The sequence below is a fragment of the Phyllopteryx taeniolatus genome, chromosome 2 (assembly GCF_024500385.1).
Source record: "Phyllopteryx taeniolatus isolate TA_2022b chromosome 2, UOR_Ptae_1.2, whole genome shotgun sequence".
Lineage (NCBI taxonomy): Eukaryota > Metazoa > Chordata > Actinopteri > Syngnathiformes > Syngnathidae > Phyllopteryx > Phyllopteryx taeniolatus.
The window spans coordinates 1,918,267-1,935,330 of NC_084503.1; the positions used below are offsets into that span (position 1 = coordinate 1,918,267).

At 40.3% G+C, this 17,064-nt stretch overlaps 1 long non-coding RNA gene across 3 annotated transcripts in view; it reads left to right on the top strand.

Annotated features, from left to right (window-relative positions):
* Positions 1–4,783: 4,783 nt before the first annotated feature.
* Positions 4,784–17,064, top strand: part of LOC133474516 (uncharacterized) — an 83,478-nt gene continuing 71,197 nt past the window's right edge. For 2 of the 3 annotated variants that reach the window (XR_009787522.1, XR_009787521.1), the window contains exons 1-2: positions 5,470–5,631; positions 5,732–5,784. This is a non-coding gene — a long non-coding RNA (uncharacterized LOC133474516). Of the gene's footprint in view, positions 4,822–5,469; positions 5,632–5,731; positions 5,785–17,064 lie in introns of those variants that run through there. The other variant, XR_009787523.1, reaches the window with a different exon arrangement.

A 17,064-nucleotide genomic window follows, 5' to 3' on the forward strand; every position in this document is an offset into this window, starting at 1 on the left:
CTAGACCATTTTCATAACCACGAGGTGGCGGCATACATTTATAAAATGTGAATTGTTTTTTCCATTTTTCCCAATACCTATGGATAATGCGCACTATTGACTTTTTTCTTTTGGGGTGGGGGGGTATGCATTATACATGAGAAATTACGGTATATGTGTTTCAACAACACCAATATAAGCTGATTTTGTTTGTAAAGAACGTACCGGAATGCATCTCGTCTCTATCACTAACCTCTGCTAAAGCAGTAGTTCATTACAGTAAACAAAACAAAACAAAACATGCCCAAGACATAAAAATAAATGTATCAAATAAAAACGATCACAAAAAAGATAACTTCTTACCTTCACTGCTGTGGTCGGCTTGCACATTAGAAGAGGCACAAACTAGTTCATCTCAACGTTTGCAACCAGAAAATGCCGTTGGTCATAAATTGAAGGTCTCCCGTATTTCCAAAATAAAGAGCCCTGTCTATTTAATGTGAACTGGAGTTGAGCCATTCAGTAAATGTCTAAAATTAAAACAAATTAGGAAAATTGCCACCGTGGGATCAGGGTTTCTATGAGGCTGTGCCAAAATAACTCCAAAATAGATAAGCCCTTATGAGCGCAAGATCACACTCAGACCTAATTAAATGTTGCCACAAATTCTTGTGCAGGAATAATTCACTGCAAATGTCCCAATGAGTTTATTTTTTATTTTTTTAGCAGGAATTGTGATGGAAAATATGCTGACAAAATGCCAACAAGTCTCCACAGGGAGTGTTCTTGATTATCAAACTAAATCAACCTCCTTCGTGTTGGCACAGGGACGCTACAAGCTGTACTCAGTCATCATTAAGGGAAAGCTTTTTTTAACATTTTTTTTTTACTTAAAATACATTTTGGAACCAGAGCCTCATGTACACTCACCGGACATAACATTAGGTACACTGTATAAACTATTTTTTGTGATTTCTTTTTTCTTTTTTTAAATTTATTATTATTTTTAAATTATGTATGGATAACCACTCTGGATGTAAAATAAACATAATTAATCTTTAATCATGCCAATTAAAACTGAGCATTATTATCTTTGCGAATAGATATTTTTGTTTATATCATTTTATCCGATTGTAAAAGTCTATCAAATACAGTGGTACCTTGACTTGCGAGTTTAATTCATTCCTTGACCAAGCTCATAACTCAATTCACATGTACCTAGTGCCTTGAGATACGCGTTTAATTTGTTTCGTTACTACGCTTGTAACGCAGAAGACTTAAATCTCAAAGCAGCTTTCCCCATTGTAATGAATAGTAATAATTCAGTAATAATGTATTTTATGCATGTATTTTCAAATAAATAAGTCAAATGTAAAGAATTTAACCGTCTATGCCACATTTTTTGCTTCTATACAATGGCCATTGTGCTGCACTTTCCTTGGCCACCTGAGGACAGTATCAAACAGACATAGATAGACACACGAGGAAGTGTTTCAAAACTGACTCGGTAAGCTGCAGTAATGTTATTAGTTTTTCGCAAAGGATAAAGAATTTAAGCCAGTGAGTATTGTTATCTTGCCTATCTACATGTATTGCTCCACAATTTGTCTTCAAATATCCATTGCTTAAAGGGTTACATCACCGGGAAACCGATGCTATCCATTAGTCAATGGTGTTTGGCAATGTTTGTTAGCCTTAAGCTAAAAAGACTTTATTCAGGCAAAGCTATGAAGTTGTTTAACTACTCCAAGTGTAATTCTCTTTGTTCTACATTCAGTTTAACAGTAGGTTTCAACTGAGAGTGGCTATAAACAGCTTGAAGCTACTTTTTTGGAAGAATCTGAAAAATAATCGGCCGGATGATGGCTTGTTTAAAAAAAAAAAACAACAACTTGTAACTCGGGTCACTTTTATCGAAAGGCAGCACTATATATCAAATCAATATTCCCCAAAAACCAACACAGTTTTTGTTACCTGTTTTAATGAAGAACATAGCACTGTATTTATAAAATGTTAACTTAATTAAAGCGAATATAAAAATACATTTGTTATTCCAGCGTATTGTACGTGAAGAAAAGCGAAAGACACATCAACGATTGTAGTGTTGTATGTGTGATGGGGGCGTGGTCTCGTGAGTGATGTCATTAACATGAGCGGTTAATCTCTGTGAGGCTCTGGACATAAAATGTGGCCTGCTGTAGCGGCTTTCGAGTGCTCTCATTTTGGATTTGTGTGTTCACCTTTTCGTCCCGTTCAAAAAATATCTGAACGTGCAGCCGCGATTGTCAATTTCGTTTTTTCTTTCCAAAGCTCGTTTGTACATCCGATTTTGGCTCGCAACACAAAACCAAGGAACGTCTCGTAACTAGAAAACCTCGTAAATTGGGTTGCGCGTAAATCCAGGTAGCACTAATGGTATGTTGTGTATAATAATCTAAGATATACAAATGCTCTATATTGTCATTACTATGTTTTTCTTCTGTATGCTAAGAAGTACAATTTAGCGACATCACTTACGGGAAGGCCAAGTGGGGACTGAGTTTCATTTTAACTGGCCCGACAGGGTCACAGACGTATTATTAGACGCCAGTTCACCCCAGTGCCCACCCCACTCAGCACTTACTTACCACGGGTCGCGTTAATTAAATGTTCCAGACTCCCAGGCTTTTAATAAAGCCTGACATGGCAGCTTGACCTGTGCATGTCAGTGTGACCCAGTAACCCGGAAGCAGCCTTGTGTGTTAGTATTGTGTAGGTTTATTTGTGTGTGTTCCTCTGGTTTGCAGTCTGTATTATGGGGGGGAGGGGTAGACACCTGTCTGCATCCCAAAGGGGTCACTTGTTAGGGTGTGGGAAGGATTGCGACTCAGCGTCTCTGTAGCAGACGCCAGCTCGTGTATTAGCATTACAGATCCATACCACGGGGGTAAGTCGCCTGGACTTTTCAGTTTTCTTTTTGGAGTGCTCTGAAGATGGATTTTTTTTTTCACCTCAGCGTCTCACACTTAAGCAGTTACCCTTGAGATTGATTTTATTTCATTTTCATCAGCGGCCCCTAAACACATTACAATCACAGTTGACACAGTTGTTTTATCTCCTTGTGTGCAAACATAATTTGTTTTTGCTTTCGCACTGCTCTGCCACTGAGATCGAGTCTGCCTTTGCAGGACCAAGTTAAATTGATGGCTGGACGAATGAGTGGATGGTCCTTTTTACGATGCTTTATTCATTATTTATTCACGGACAGATATTTTGATGCAGTAGATGGAGAAGTGGAGGGATGGTGGAGGATGGATAAATGGGTGCAGGATTGGGTGTATACAACGAAAGTATGGTAGATGGAGAACTATAATAATAATGTGGTAAGTTGATGGCTGGAATAATTGGATGGATGGATGGATGTGGAGTTGGGGAAGTTGGGTGGATGAATGGTGGATGGTCGGACCATTGGTGGTTGGGTGGGATGATAATACATGTGTGGCAATGTTGGCCAAGCTACTTGGAAAACTTTGTGAGTTAAACATCGAAGTGAGCGTACATTAAATGAAGCTTCCCCACATTGAAGGTACTCACCAGAGAAATGTAGCATACTAAAACTACAATAAAATGGCAAAAGTAGCTGAACTGCATTAAAGCTACTTCTGTTGGGTAGAGCCTCTTTAAAAGAAAAGCAATATTTTTTTAGTGGGATATAAATGCATTTATAAAATCTTTATAAATGCTTCTTACTACCACTACACCAGGGGTGTCAAACTCAAAATCACGGTGGGCCAAAATAAAAAAATTGGGACATCGCAGGCCAAACTCAATATTTCATGAAAAATCACTGTGATGTGCATGTTTCCCTTCTCTCCAGAAATGTAGCGGTAAAGTTTATCATATGACAACAAACTCACATTTTGCTTGAACTGTCACGTTCGTGGTTTGGGCGAAGGCGAGGAACGCAAGGCAAGAACACGGAGGACCCAATTGCAGGGAAGCAGGGAGGCAAGGCAGGAGTGCGGGAGTCTCCAAAAAATAATATTTCATCTTTCAAAAAAGGGCAAACAAGGATATTGGAAAAGTCCCACAACAGATAACAACCAAACCAAAGTAACAAAGAAACAGTTGAATATCTAAAACTGGAAACAAACTATGACCTGTGATGAAGACGTGGAACAGATAGGGACAATGATACACCACAATGACAACGACAACTGCCGACTATGACATGGCAAAGACATGTGACAACGACAATGAACCAACAAGAATTGAAAGAAACCAGGGAACTAAATACAAACAGATTGACGAGACAACGAGGAACACCTGGACGAGACACGAGTGGCTGGAGGGAGCTGATTGGTCGACACAAGGTAGACGAGAACAGGTGGACACGACAACCTAATGAGCACACGACAAACATGGAACACAGGAAAACATGGAACAAAACTAAACACAACCAAAACACAGACCATGACATAAACACTGAATCTGGAATAAACAAACTTCAATATTACAAACACGAGAAATCTAATTTGCGATAAAAGACATCAGTGGTATTTGTTTGTTGTTTTGTATTTAAATAGATAACATGAATTCTTCTGTGCGGCACGGCGGCCGACTGGTTAGAGCGTCAGCCTCGCAGTTCTGAGGACCGCGGTTCCATCCCCGGTCCCGCCAGTGTGGATTTTGCATGGTGCCTGCGTGGCTTTCCTCCGGGCACTCCGGTTGCGATTGGCTGGCAACCAGTTCAGGGTGTACCCCGTCTCCGCCTAGGAGTTGATAAAGGGCATTCAAAAGAACATGAATTCAATTATGTTATGTTCTTTGTTACAGCCATGTTGCTCTGCACACGACAAACAGGTTTGTCTTTTGCTTTCGTGAACAGACCATCTGCCTCCCACCTGTCTTGGAAGTTAACTGTTTTCCATCTGTATGTGTAAATTTGCCCGAGGGGGCCGGTAGCATAGTTGCTAACGACTGCGACAGAAAGGGAAGGGGCGCTCGTCGGTCCAGACTGACGGGCCAACACACGAGCAAAGCATTCTGGGATTTGTAATAATAGTGCCGCATGTGCTGTATACTGGCGGGCCAGCTCTAATACACATTTGATATGGTTTTGCGGGCCAAATATAATTACATCGATTCGTGGGCCAAGCCTGAGTTTGACATATATGCACTACAATATCAATGTCTTGGTGACATCACCGTGCTATTATAATCATAACTGAGCAGTGTATACTAATACACAAATAATGTATGAGAGATATGGTTATTGTTCTTTTGTTAAAATGTTGCTTTTTCTGTTGTTAAATGTTTGCTTTTTTTAGTTATCAAATAGCAAAGTTATTATTTAAATAGACCACAACAATTTGGTTTTGTAGAGAAAATAACCTGCACAAATAATATTTCCAAGCAACATATCCCAAAGTTATACTTTCCCGCTTCGTCTGTCTTCTCATTTGACCCACCTCTTCCTGTCCAAACACACACACGCACACACACACACACACGTTTTTATTCTATTGCTGCTAGCAATGGCTATGTTCGCTGTTGATCTTTGCTGGCTGAGTCGACTAACTTAGCTGCCAACTGTTGTGGTAACTTTGGGAAATGTGAATATGTCCTTAATTTGAGCTTCCTTTCGGGGTTGTCGGAACGTAGAACTCTTATGTGAGGACTTGATAAGTGACATGAATTTGTTCATGAAGTATGGCGATGTGGATTCACAAGATGTATACATCTCTGCCCCCTCCTCTGCCATCGTTTCCAGCTGCGCGCTTTCCATTTTTACACCGTCGACGGCGTGCACCAGCGGGAGGATAGGTACGTAAAGTCCACCAAAAGAGATGCATTTAAGGTTTAAACGGGTCTGGGGAAATGTTGTTTCAGTGGATACTGCTGTTATGTGATCACAAAAATCACAGATTCAATCTGGTGACAGATTTTTGTTTGGCCACTGATCAGGATTAACAGTAAATTGATTAAACCCTGTTAGCATATGGATAAACAAGTTAAGCTTCCGCATTAGCATGTGCGCCTTTTGCATTTAAAACAAGGCGCTGGCATCAAAGCACAACGGGCAATTTGAGAGGCGAACGTGACCGCAAAAAGTCAACTTCTAAAGCAAACAAACGGAAACGGGCGGCGTGAGTGTAAACTTTAGACTGGCCCTCTGATCGCTACCAGGCACGAGCAGACAGAGGACCACATTGTGTCTGAGCCGCAGCTGCTCTCACAACGACTGGCTGCTGTTTGTATTTCCCCTTCGCCATCAAGAGAATTTGATACTTGATCCCGTACCCATATTTTTGTGATGTATGAAGATGTGTATTTTTGTACCTTGAATATCCTGTGTTCTCTAAGCATCCCCGCCCCCAGAAAATGCCATTTTCTTCTCTTCTTGCTCCCTGTGGTCATCTTAATTGCCCATGCTGAGGAGACGGAAGCATCTCTATATTTATTCAATCTCCACCCTTCTTCCACCTCGGCAGGCAGTGCTATACATCTTTCATCTGTGGAGTTGAAAGTCCTATATTCTCATTCTGATCCGTGCAACCACAGCCCTTGCCATCGTACGGCACTTAGAGGTTAAAGGCTAAAATGAAAAAAAACTGTCATAGAGTTGAGGGTATGGGTCCACCAATGGAATGATGAATATTTTAAAATGCAACTGTTTGGGACGAGCAGATCTATTAAGTGAGTACTTGACGCTAGTGTAAATGGGTCAGAGCCAATCTTAACACACGTGACCCAGTTTACCTTTTTTCAAAAGCATTATGATCGCATGCCCAAATATGTTCCAACTAATAAGCAGATATTGTATTTATTTCGATTTATACATACACATACACACTTTTGTTCTAAAACAGCCTACAAATAAGCTAAACTGGTGATCAAGAAAAAAAATTGTTTTTTTTTTCCTTTCTATTCACTATTCGCTATTCACATTCCAGGTCAATAGGTTGAGATTGCTCTGTGGTATTCCACAGTATCAAATCACAATTATTATTACTCTTTGTCTCTGAACAAATCTGAACACTCGCTTTTACACAATATTAAAGTACGCCGCCCACACACACCCTCGACCAACAGAGAAGGTGAGAAAGGGAATTGGATGACTCAACAAACAAGACTTGAGGCATTTAAATGCTGAAAAATCAAACGATCCATTTCTTGCTCTTGTGTTACCAGATCACGTTCCTTCAAACAGACACGGCCAGATTTTGGGAAAGCACTGACCAAACCCTTCTCATAAACTCTAAATCCAACTCCTATCCCTTGAAAAATAATGGCAATTTCCACATTCCCCTTGTTCAGTGCTTTGAAATCAATCTCCCACTTACGTTTGATATTGACAACATCCCTCCCTTATTCTATTGCATAGATTTTACACCGTCAATAGACTGTCAGCCAATTGTAGGCTGAGACATAGAAACAGATAACCATTCACTTTACTGTGCCTAATTTAATTGTATAACTGTTCAGTTTGCTGGTTCGGATGCGCAGTTCTTGGTAAAAAAAAAAAAAAAAAAACCTTAGTATGACCCGTAACTTTGATGCTTAAGCTGATCAAAACATTATATGTAACTACAATTCTTTGTTGTCCATTCCAATCAGCCAAAGTTTGAAATGACCTATAAATCCAGAAGAAGAAAAAAAAAGCATTATGCTTAGCGCTACTCTCCTCTGCTTTTGCCCTTGTCTTGTCATCCCACTCTTGGCATCCATATCCGTTTTGTTCTAAGAGCAAAACAAAAAGAGTTCTAGAAGACATTAACACAGTTTTCTACCCTTCTGCGCAAATATGTAATTTACTATGAAGGCGCACTGAAATTGCATGTTGAAGTGACAATGAAATACACTGAAAGATTCCATACTGAGGCTAAAGAGGGAAAGTGTGAGTCCAGACACAAGGTTTATTGAGCTGCAGAAGAGACAAAGCAGGGAAAACCCCCTGTAAACTGGGATGAATGTGTACAAGGGAATAAAGAGCAGAGCAGTGGACAGAGAGGCGACTTGCTATGGATATGGATGCTTGTGGAGGCCACAGGGGTAAGAGTCATGTTGAGGGGTTGAGGGGAAGAAAGGGCTTGTCCAAATGTGAGGGGTCATTCCTGAGAGCTGGCCAGCGTCCTCTGCCACAGACAGACTGTCTGTCTCCCCTTCACTTAGGAGTTTAGAGAATACTCGCGGCCTCTGGTCTAGACAAGAGTCGGAGATAGGAGGGTAAGGGGAATTCAGTCAAGGAGAAGGAGAAGTCATTCCAAGCCCACGTGTCCTGATTAATCCGTCCCAATGCACATATCGGCAGCATTTGAAATGCTTCACATACTAAATGACCCTTCACTGACAAGGCAACCTTAGTAGTTTTGCATTAACAGCAAGTTTTGCGTAACGCAATGTACCACAGACTAGCTGGATGATAGATCTGTCTCTTTGTCGCTGTGTCTGACCCTATCTATCTATCTATCTATCTATCTATCTATCTATCTATCTATCTATCTATCTATCTATCTATCCATCCATCCATCCATCCATCCATCCATCCATCCATCCATCCATCCATCCATCCATCCATCCATCCATCCATCCATCCATCGTGTTTTGGGCTGGGGCGTATGCTTTCTAGCGCGATTTCCCTCCCCCACTATTGAAGTACAAAGTGACGTCATTTCGTTTGGCTGCTCAGTTGTGAGTTAGCTGTGCCGTAGCGTCCATAAAAAGGCCCACTTACCACTCCAGCGTGCAGTTAGCAAACTAACGATGGCTACACCCCGAAAATGCGTCTTTGCCGCATACCTCAATTTACAGAACAGCTCGGTGGCGTTTTCTTTTAAGCTCCCCACAAATGAAATAAAAAAGCGATGGATTGACTTTTTGAAGACACACGCAGATGGCGAGCTGAACATCAACACCACCGGCCGACTGTGCAGTGCGCGTTTTACGACGGATAGTTTTGTAAACTTTCACCAGAGACAACAGGGCTTCGTGGGTAACTTGATACTAGTGAATGGGGCAGTGCCGACTGTCTAACTACCCGGGCTTCCTCCTACCGTGCCGCTGTCGTCGGGTGCCGCGTTCGGCTGTGACATTATGTCACCAACAACGAGGGTAAGTTGACTTGTGTGCTTACATTTATGATTATAGTTCACAATAACCCTTCAATTTTGAAGTTGAGCCTCCGTATGTGATTTTACATTGTATAACCTATCACCCCCTCAGTACGTTTGATTCCTTTTGGCGCATCCATTCGAGATTCGCCGTCTGAGAGCTGAGAGGTGGCGCTTATTATTCAAGTTTTGAAACCTGATTTATGTATATCAAATTTGGCAGGCTTGTTAGCATTACTGTTTCCTGTGGTGTCTCGAATTTACATGCCATTTTTTTGGGCCTGCTTAGTGCCACTTTAAGTGCTTTTCCCCCTGAGGTACATCATAAAAATCCCAGGCCCTTACTGTGAAATACCAATGGGCGATGACCTTTAATGTCTCACAGACCCAATGAGGCATTTTTAACAACTCTGGCGGGTTCAATTTCATATATTGCTAAGATGTTTATATAATCATATGCACCTACTATGGATAATGTCTAAAATGTGTATTTCCAGGTTGAAACCATGTGAAAGACCATTAATCTCATTTATGGTCTACTGCTTTCATTTTTACTTTAATGATCCAATCGAAATTCCATGCCCATGGTCCAATGGCCACATGAAACAATAAATACAAAACTCATCACTTTTTTTGTGCTTATTATCAGATAGCTTCCTCAAGTCGAAAGATTTTACCTTGACAAAGTCTAGGATTTAAATTTAATGCTCAGGGGTTTTATTTTGCTGAGCATTTCTATATTCATTCATCCGTACCGCTTATCCTCACTGAGGTCTCTATATTGTTTGAAAAAAATATCTTTGCAGTTTGAGAAACAGTAGAATGATGCTCCGGAGCAAAAAAAGTGAGGTGATGAGCTCCCCGCTTGCCAGCTGTTAGCCACAATGACCGGCATCTGCGGCGCAGAGCGAAGGTCGTTGTCAATCGAATCAGCGTAATTTGTGTGCATCCCGTCACATGCATCTGAGAACCACTAAATGCATTATGGGCGGAAACCTGCTGGCTGTCTGGGAGTGGCCCTCCTGCCCCTCAGGTTCACAAGTGCTTTTCATGCTGTCAGTCATTGTGTCTTTCTGTTCGTCCTTGTGCCATCAGCCATGATGTCATGGTGTGAGCCAGCACGAAGCATGAATCCGCAGCAAATGAGCGGCCGGTGATCATTGGCCGGCCCCTGTCGTGTGCTGATAGGATGCTGCCTATTTCTGTTCAAACAGGGCTCTAATCAGACACTTTAACAGGCTGCCTTGTGCAAACAGACAGTGCTCAACACTTGGGATCTGACAAACACAGACCTGCATTTAGTGTATGTCTGTGGGAGTGTGTGTGTGTGGGTGCCTGTGCGCGCGTGTGTGTGTGTGTGTGTGTGTGTGTGCGCTTAGGGTCAGCAAAGGGAGTGAGGAAATAGGGATCCTGGAAATCTGCCTCACTCCATTTTTGTGTGGCCTAAACCTCATTCTGTCACTCTAGCCTGTTTAGAATAAATTTCAGTAGAAGATAAAGTCGACAAAATGTTCATGTATTCGGGACATACAGTCCCCTCCAAAAGTATTGGAACGGCAAGGTCAATTCTTTTGTTTTGATGTATACTGAAGATATTTGTGTTTCAGATCAAAAGATGAATATGAGACAAAATTTCATAATTCCAGCTTCCATTTCACAGTATTTACATCTTGGATGTGTTAAACTACTCGGGGACAGAGCACCTTTTGTTTGAAGCCATCCACTTTTCAAGTGAGCAAAAGTATTCGAACATGTGACTGATGGGTGTTTCCACTTGCTCAGGTGTTGCCTTTTAGGTTGATTGCTTAAACATTAGTGCTTTTTTTTTTTGGCTTTGGGTTTCACCTGTGCAAACTGCATTCGCTGTTAAGCAAACATGAAGACCAGCGAGCTGTCTATGGGAGGAAAGCAAACCATTTTGAAGCTGAGAGAAGAGGGAAAATTTATCAGAGCTATTGCACAAACATTGGGCACAGCCAATACAACAATTTGGAATGTGTGGAAAAAGAAAGAAACTACTGGTATACTGAGCAACAGACATCAAACAGGACGACTATGGGTATTAACAGCAGTCGATGACAGAAACATTGTGAGAGCTGTGAAGAAACACCCAAAGACAACAGTCAGTGACATCACTGCCAACCTCCACAATCCACTGTTTGAAGAAGACTTGGAGAGAAGAACTATACAGGCCATGCCACAAGATGCCAACCACTCATCAGCAAAAAGAATCGGAAGGCCAGATTGGATTTTGCAAACAAGTACAGAGATGAGCCACAAAGGTTTAGGAACAAAGTTTTATGGACTGATGAGACCAAGATTAACCTCTAACAAAGTGTTGAAAAGGCCAAAGTATGGAGAAAGAAAGGATCTGCTTATGATCCAAAGCACACAAGCTCATCTGTGAAGCATGGTAGAGGTAATATCATGGCTTGGCTTGCTCTTTATTGAGGATGTAACTCATGATGGTAGCAGCAGAATGAATTCTGAAGTCTACGAAACCATTTTGTCTGGCAATTTACAGAAAAATGCATCCAAACTAATCAGGAGAAGCTTCATCATGCATCAAGACAATGACCCAAAGCACACTGCCAACACAAAAAAGGACTTCATCAGGGGGAAAAAGCGGAAGCTCTTAGACTGGCCAAGTCAATCACTGGACCATAACCCAGTAGAGCATGCATTTTTATCTCCTGAAGAAGAAACTGAAGGGGGATCCCCCAGAAACAAACAAGAACTGTAAGTGGCTGCAGTAAAGGCCTGCAAAAGCATTTCAAATAAACAATGCAACAGTCAGTCAATGGCTCGCAGGCTTGATGCAGTTATTGTAAGTAAGGGTTATGCCACCAAATATTAAATGTTATTCACTTTAAGTTCATTTAATGATGTCGGTTCCAATACATTTGTTCCCTTGAAATAGTGGGTGACTTCAAACAAAAGGTGCTGTGTCCTGAGTTGTTTCACACATCTTGATGTAAAGGAAATAAAACCTGCAATCCTGAAATTTTGTCTCATATTCATCTTTTGATCTGAAACCCAAATGTCTTCAGTATTCAACAAAAACAAAGGAATTGACCTTGCCGTTCCAATACTTTTGGATGGGACTAGAAATCTTTTTTTTATTGAAATATATCCCGGATATCAAGTGACACTCAGTAAGGACCAAGACATCATTTGACAACTTCATCTCCAAAATAAACCAACAATATCATATCATAATTTTCCTGGGTGGCTTCCCTCACTTCGCGAAACATTGAACAACACTGTTAGTGCATGTTTGTAATTTGTCTTATTGTGTGGGCTATTCCATGTCATACTGTCCCTTAATGCTGATTGTAGCTGCCACTGGGACAAAAAGCAGATCCAGACTCGTCAAACAATTTGGTGAAAAGATTACAACTTGGTTTTTGGTTCAGAGTTAAGGTCAGGGTCAGCGCACCAAAGGAGGATGTGGCGGGTTAGTTATAGGGGGCTAAAATGTGATCGCCGTGTCATTCCAACAAAGAATACATTGGTTGTGTTTGCATGTAACTTGTTCAAACACGGACTGCCTTTTTGGATGTCTTGGTTCTTTTGTTAAACGTGCGTGTGTGGTGGTCTCATTAAAGTGGGATAAGGGTACACACACATGCTTGTTATTACTTATATCTGTTTTAATCCCTGTTTACATTGATGTTATATTCCATAGAGATTCATTTAAGGAAATCACGAGGGAGGCTATGTTACATATTAAAATTTCTAAGGTTGAAGAAAATATCTTCTGGGTCATGGGTGACCACGGCTTTGTTCGGATTTAATTAAAAAAAAAATGTTTTACATAGAACGGAATTGTAAAAGAAGCAAGGGTGAAACATTTTATTATTCTCAACGGACAAACAAGTGTATGAATTAGTTAGCTGTTAATAGTCAAATCAATAAAAAAGTGAGTCTTACTTTTCAAGTCTGATTTTGTCAAGGTTTGCGCATGCATAAACAGACTCAGGCTTGATTTTACACAAACAGAGGTGGAAACTGATCGACTAACCGGACGTCTGCCAAATTAAAATACATAATTAAATTGTATCTTACGCAACAAATTACGTTGGCTGGTGTCTTTAAATACCGCGTCTGAAAGACAAGTGCAAATGGAACGGCTGTGCAAATAGCACGGCTGTGCATAACCATGACGTGAGCATGACGAGAAGTCTTTTCCACTCATGTAAACATTTTTTAAATGCCAGGAAAAAAAAATAAAAAAATCCCCACAACCTATTGTCTATCCATCAATGGAATTTTGGAGCTTCTTCATAATTGAAGGGCTGACTTGAAGCCAGTCACAAGAAGGAGTCATGCCAAATTTCAGTGCACTGTGAGAATTGGTGCTTGCCTCTCCAAGAGCAGTTTTTTCGAATGTGCTGTCCCAAGTTTTAAACGCAAAGTTAAGCAGGATTGGCACATACTGTAAATCAAATTACCACACATTCAGGACGAGTTGAATCAAATGAAACACGGCTTTTAGGTGGCACGATAGTATTCTTCGGCCTCCACGTCTTTTACGCCTGTTGCCAACAGTGTGCGCTGTTAGAGTGAGTTAGCGGCTGCTATTTGCTATCTTAGTTCAAGATCGCAATTTTAGTACACGACGCGCAACACGCCCACTAACAGCGTGTACAATCTTTCAGAGTGAACACACAATTTAGTGCCTGCTATTTGTGATCTTGGTAAATCAGGCCTTTAGTATGATAGTTGAGTAAAAATTTCTTGTAAATTTCCATTTGAGATTAAAGCCATCAATCCATTTTTTATACTGCCGATCCTGTTCAGGGTCACCTATATCAGCTGTTTTCAGGCAAAAGGTGGACTACACCCTGGAGTAGTCACCAGTCAATCACAAAGCACATATAGAGTCATATAACCTTTCACACTCTCGCTGAGTGGGAACTGAACCCTCGCTGCCTGCACAGAAGTGAGGCGGGCAGTGACACTAGGCGACCCACAATACGAAACAAATTGCGATTCTGTATTATTTGAAGGAAAACTGAATAGTAGCTTGCCAAAAATGTGCAGTTCAAACGTAAATACAGTAAAATTGAATTTGTATAAAAAACGAACAAGAAATGGTGTGATAATTGATGACTCTCCTGAGAGAGCCGTGTGTCAAACTGTAGGTAGCATTTGCTGCAATACTGAAGCCAATCTTCTCACTGACAGGTGAAATGAAATCGCAGATGTGTGTATACAAGGTGACACATGCTTGTCTACCTTCTGGTCACCAACCAGCGGTAGACAAAACGCAAGATGTTATTCACATCCCCCAAGGTTGTTTTAGGATCTATAATCAAAACAAGACAATCAAATCAAGGTAATAGAGGTTAGAAATATCCACGAGCAAGCGTTCAAGCTGTCATTCCCCCCGCTTTTGATTGACTGCTGAATGTGTCATTGTCTGTTATTGTTTTTGTGTGTCTGCAACCCTTCAGCTATTTCGTAAAATTGTGTTCATATGAAATTGTAATCAAGAAGGACTCAGTCAAAAGAGGTGGGATGTTCTTTAATAAGAATAATAAAACTTTTTACTGGTTCGTAAGGTAGAAGAACTAAATGGTGAGACGGCTCCACTCAGCAGAATTGATGTCATCCATTTCTGTTACAGTACACAGTTAAACATAAAAGCTGCACTCGACGGGGGACATGTTAAACACTTTCCGTGTAAACAGTCTCTCAACCCTAAATAAACGAAAATATGTTTAACATTTACTCCTCAATATGCAAGTGTTTCATTTGGCAATTTTTCCTAAAGGATGGTATTTTCATCAGGCCTGTACTTGCTGTTGTGTCTGCAAGTGTGTTTTTATGGTATGTAAGTGTGTGGCTGGTCATGCGATGCCAGGGGCCATTTATAATATATAAGCTCTACTCTGATGCATTTAGCACTTGCTTTCACTTGATTTACTCGTCCTGGTCCACACCCACCGGGGGGATTAACATTAAAACATTTATTTTCCCCCCCTCCTTGCAGTCTGAGTTACATTTACAGTGAAAAGGAAAAATTAGATATTGTACAAAAATTAGATATTGTACATTCACATTCACTTTATAGCCCGGTTTGTGGTTTGGGTCTGAATGAATCCAAACTTGTACAGTACTGCACATTTGAAAGGCACTTGGAAAGGGTGAGAATTGAATCCACTGTGGTGCCCTCCGATACAGGTTTAATTCTTTCCGTGAGCACGCTCTGAAATATAGTAAATGGAAATGTCATTGATCCATTCCAGCCTCCCTCAAAAATCGAACAAACATTTTTTGTAATGTGTTTTTTAACAAGAAAAATTGCACTCTATAATACTGAAGTTGATTTTCAAAAATACAGTAATGACATATTTAAACAGAATCAAAAGAAGTTTGATCCTATTTTTTTATTTGCTTATTGCACTGCTCCTTCTGGTGAGCGTGCCTGAGCCACTTGGGGAAGTGTAATGCAGACATAGAGACACACAGGAAGAAAAGTTTCACAAGTGACTCAGTAAACTGCAGTAAGATCAGTCATTTTTCGCAAAGTGTAAAGAATATACAGTGGGTACGGAAAGTTGTCAGACCCCCTTCAATTTTTTAACTCTTTGTTATGTTCCAGACATTTGTTAAAATTATTTAAGTTCATTTGTTTCCTCATTCATGTACACACAGCAACCCATATTGACAGAAAAAAAAACTTAATTGTTGACATTTTTGCAGATTTATTGAAACCAATGAGCTAATAATAGCCGTACTGATTACATGATTGACTGCTCATGTTGCTTTGACGTTAGCCTTGCATTTTATATCCCTTTTTACTTAAATTGCGTACCAAATTTATTTATGATTTATATAGAGTGCTGTCATCATTTGACGGCATCTTGTCTGCACTTGTGCGGGGTTAACATTTTCAGCTGACCTGACAGTGTTGCTGGACATTAGGCAGTCATCACTTTCCCAAAAGATGCAACGATGGCTGAAGGGACATTATTGTAAAAGATCATTTTTATGTGTTGCAGGGGAAAAAAAAAAAAAAAAAAAAAAAAAAGTCTATTCTCGGATGTGTTCCACAAAAAGTACAGTACTTTCACATGACTGTCTTATGTGCTTTCCTCCATTCCAATTTATAATGTAGCGTAATGGAAATGTCACGTTTGCCCATGCAATATTCATAGAGCTCAATCATAAGTGCCTTCAAAGGCCTAAAAAAAACTGCATAATTCTGACCCACTAAGCTTTTGAAAGGCACCTTGGGTGGCTGACAAGAGTGAACCCCTGGACAGAGAGTTGACAGGAAGACGAACCCTGAGGAAATGACTAAAAAAACAGCACATTTATTTATATATTTACAGTTCACTATTAAATCCAAACTCTGTAGTCACTGTTATTGATCAAATATATTTGATATGGAATACAAATGCGTAAGAGACAAAAACCTTGCGAGGACCACTGCAGATCTCACCAACATATCAAATAATAGTTCATTGTTGCAGCTCATCCTATTTTAGTAATGTACAGGAGAGTAGTTTCCACTTTCTATTTTTAAAAAGGCGGCGTGAAGAGATCTATTTGTCAATGCACATCTGCGGAATGTTCTGTCTTTTTTGTTGTTGTTGTTATTCTGGAGCCAATGCAGGCTTATTGTTCAATTAGCAATTGTTATTGTAGGCCTCAGAACACAATAGTACCCAATGGGATGTTGAGCTCGGTATACAGTATCCACAGAGGCTGCATTGTCCAGCGTCACAGTTCTCATCCATCCATACTTTCTATTCATTTTGAGGGTTATCTAACATGTATTTTAATAAATATCTTATCTATCTATCTATCTATCTATCTATCTATATTACAGTGGGTACGGGGTGTATTCAGACCTCCTTAAATTTTTCACTCTTTGTTATATTGCTATATTTGCTAAAATCATTAAAGTTATTATCACACAGCCATAAGTATTGAGTCCCTTTGCTTAGTATTTAGCACAAGCACCCTTTTGAGCTAATAC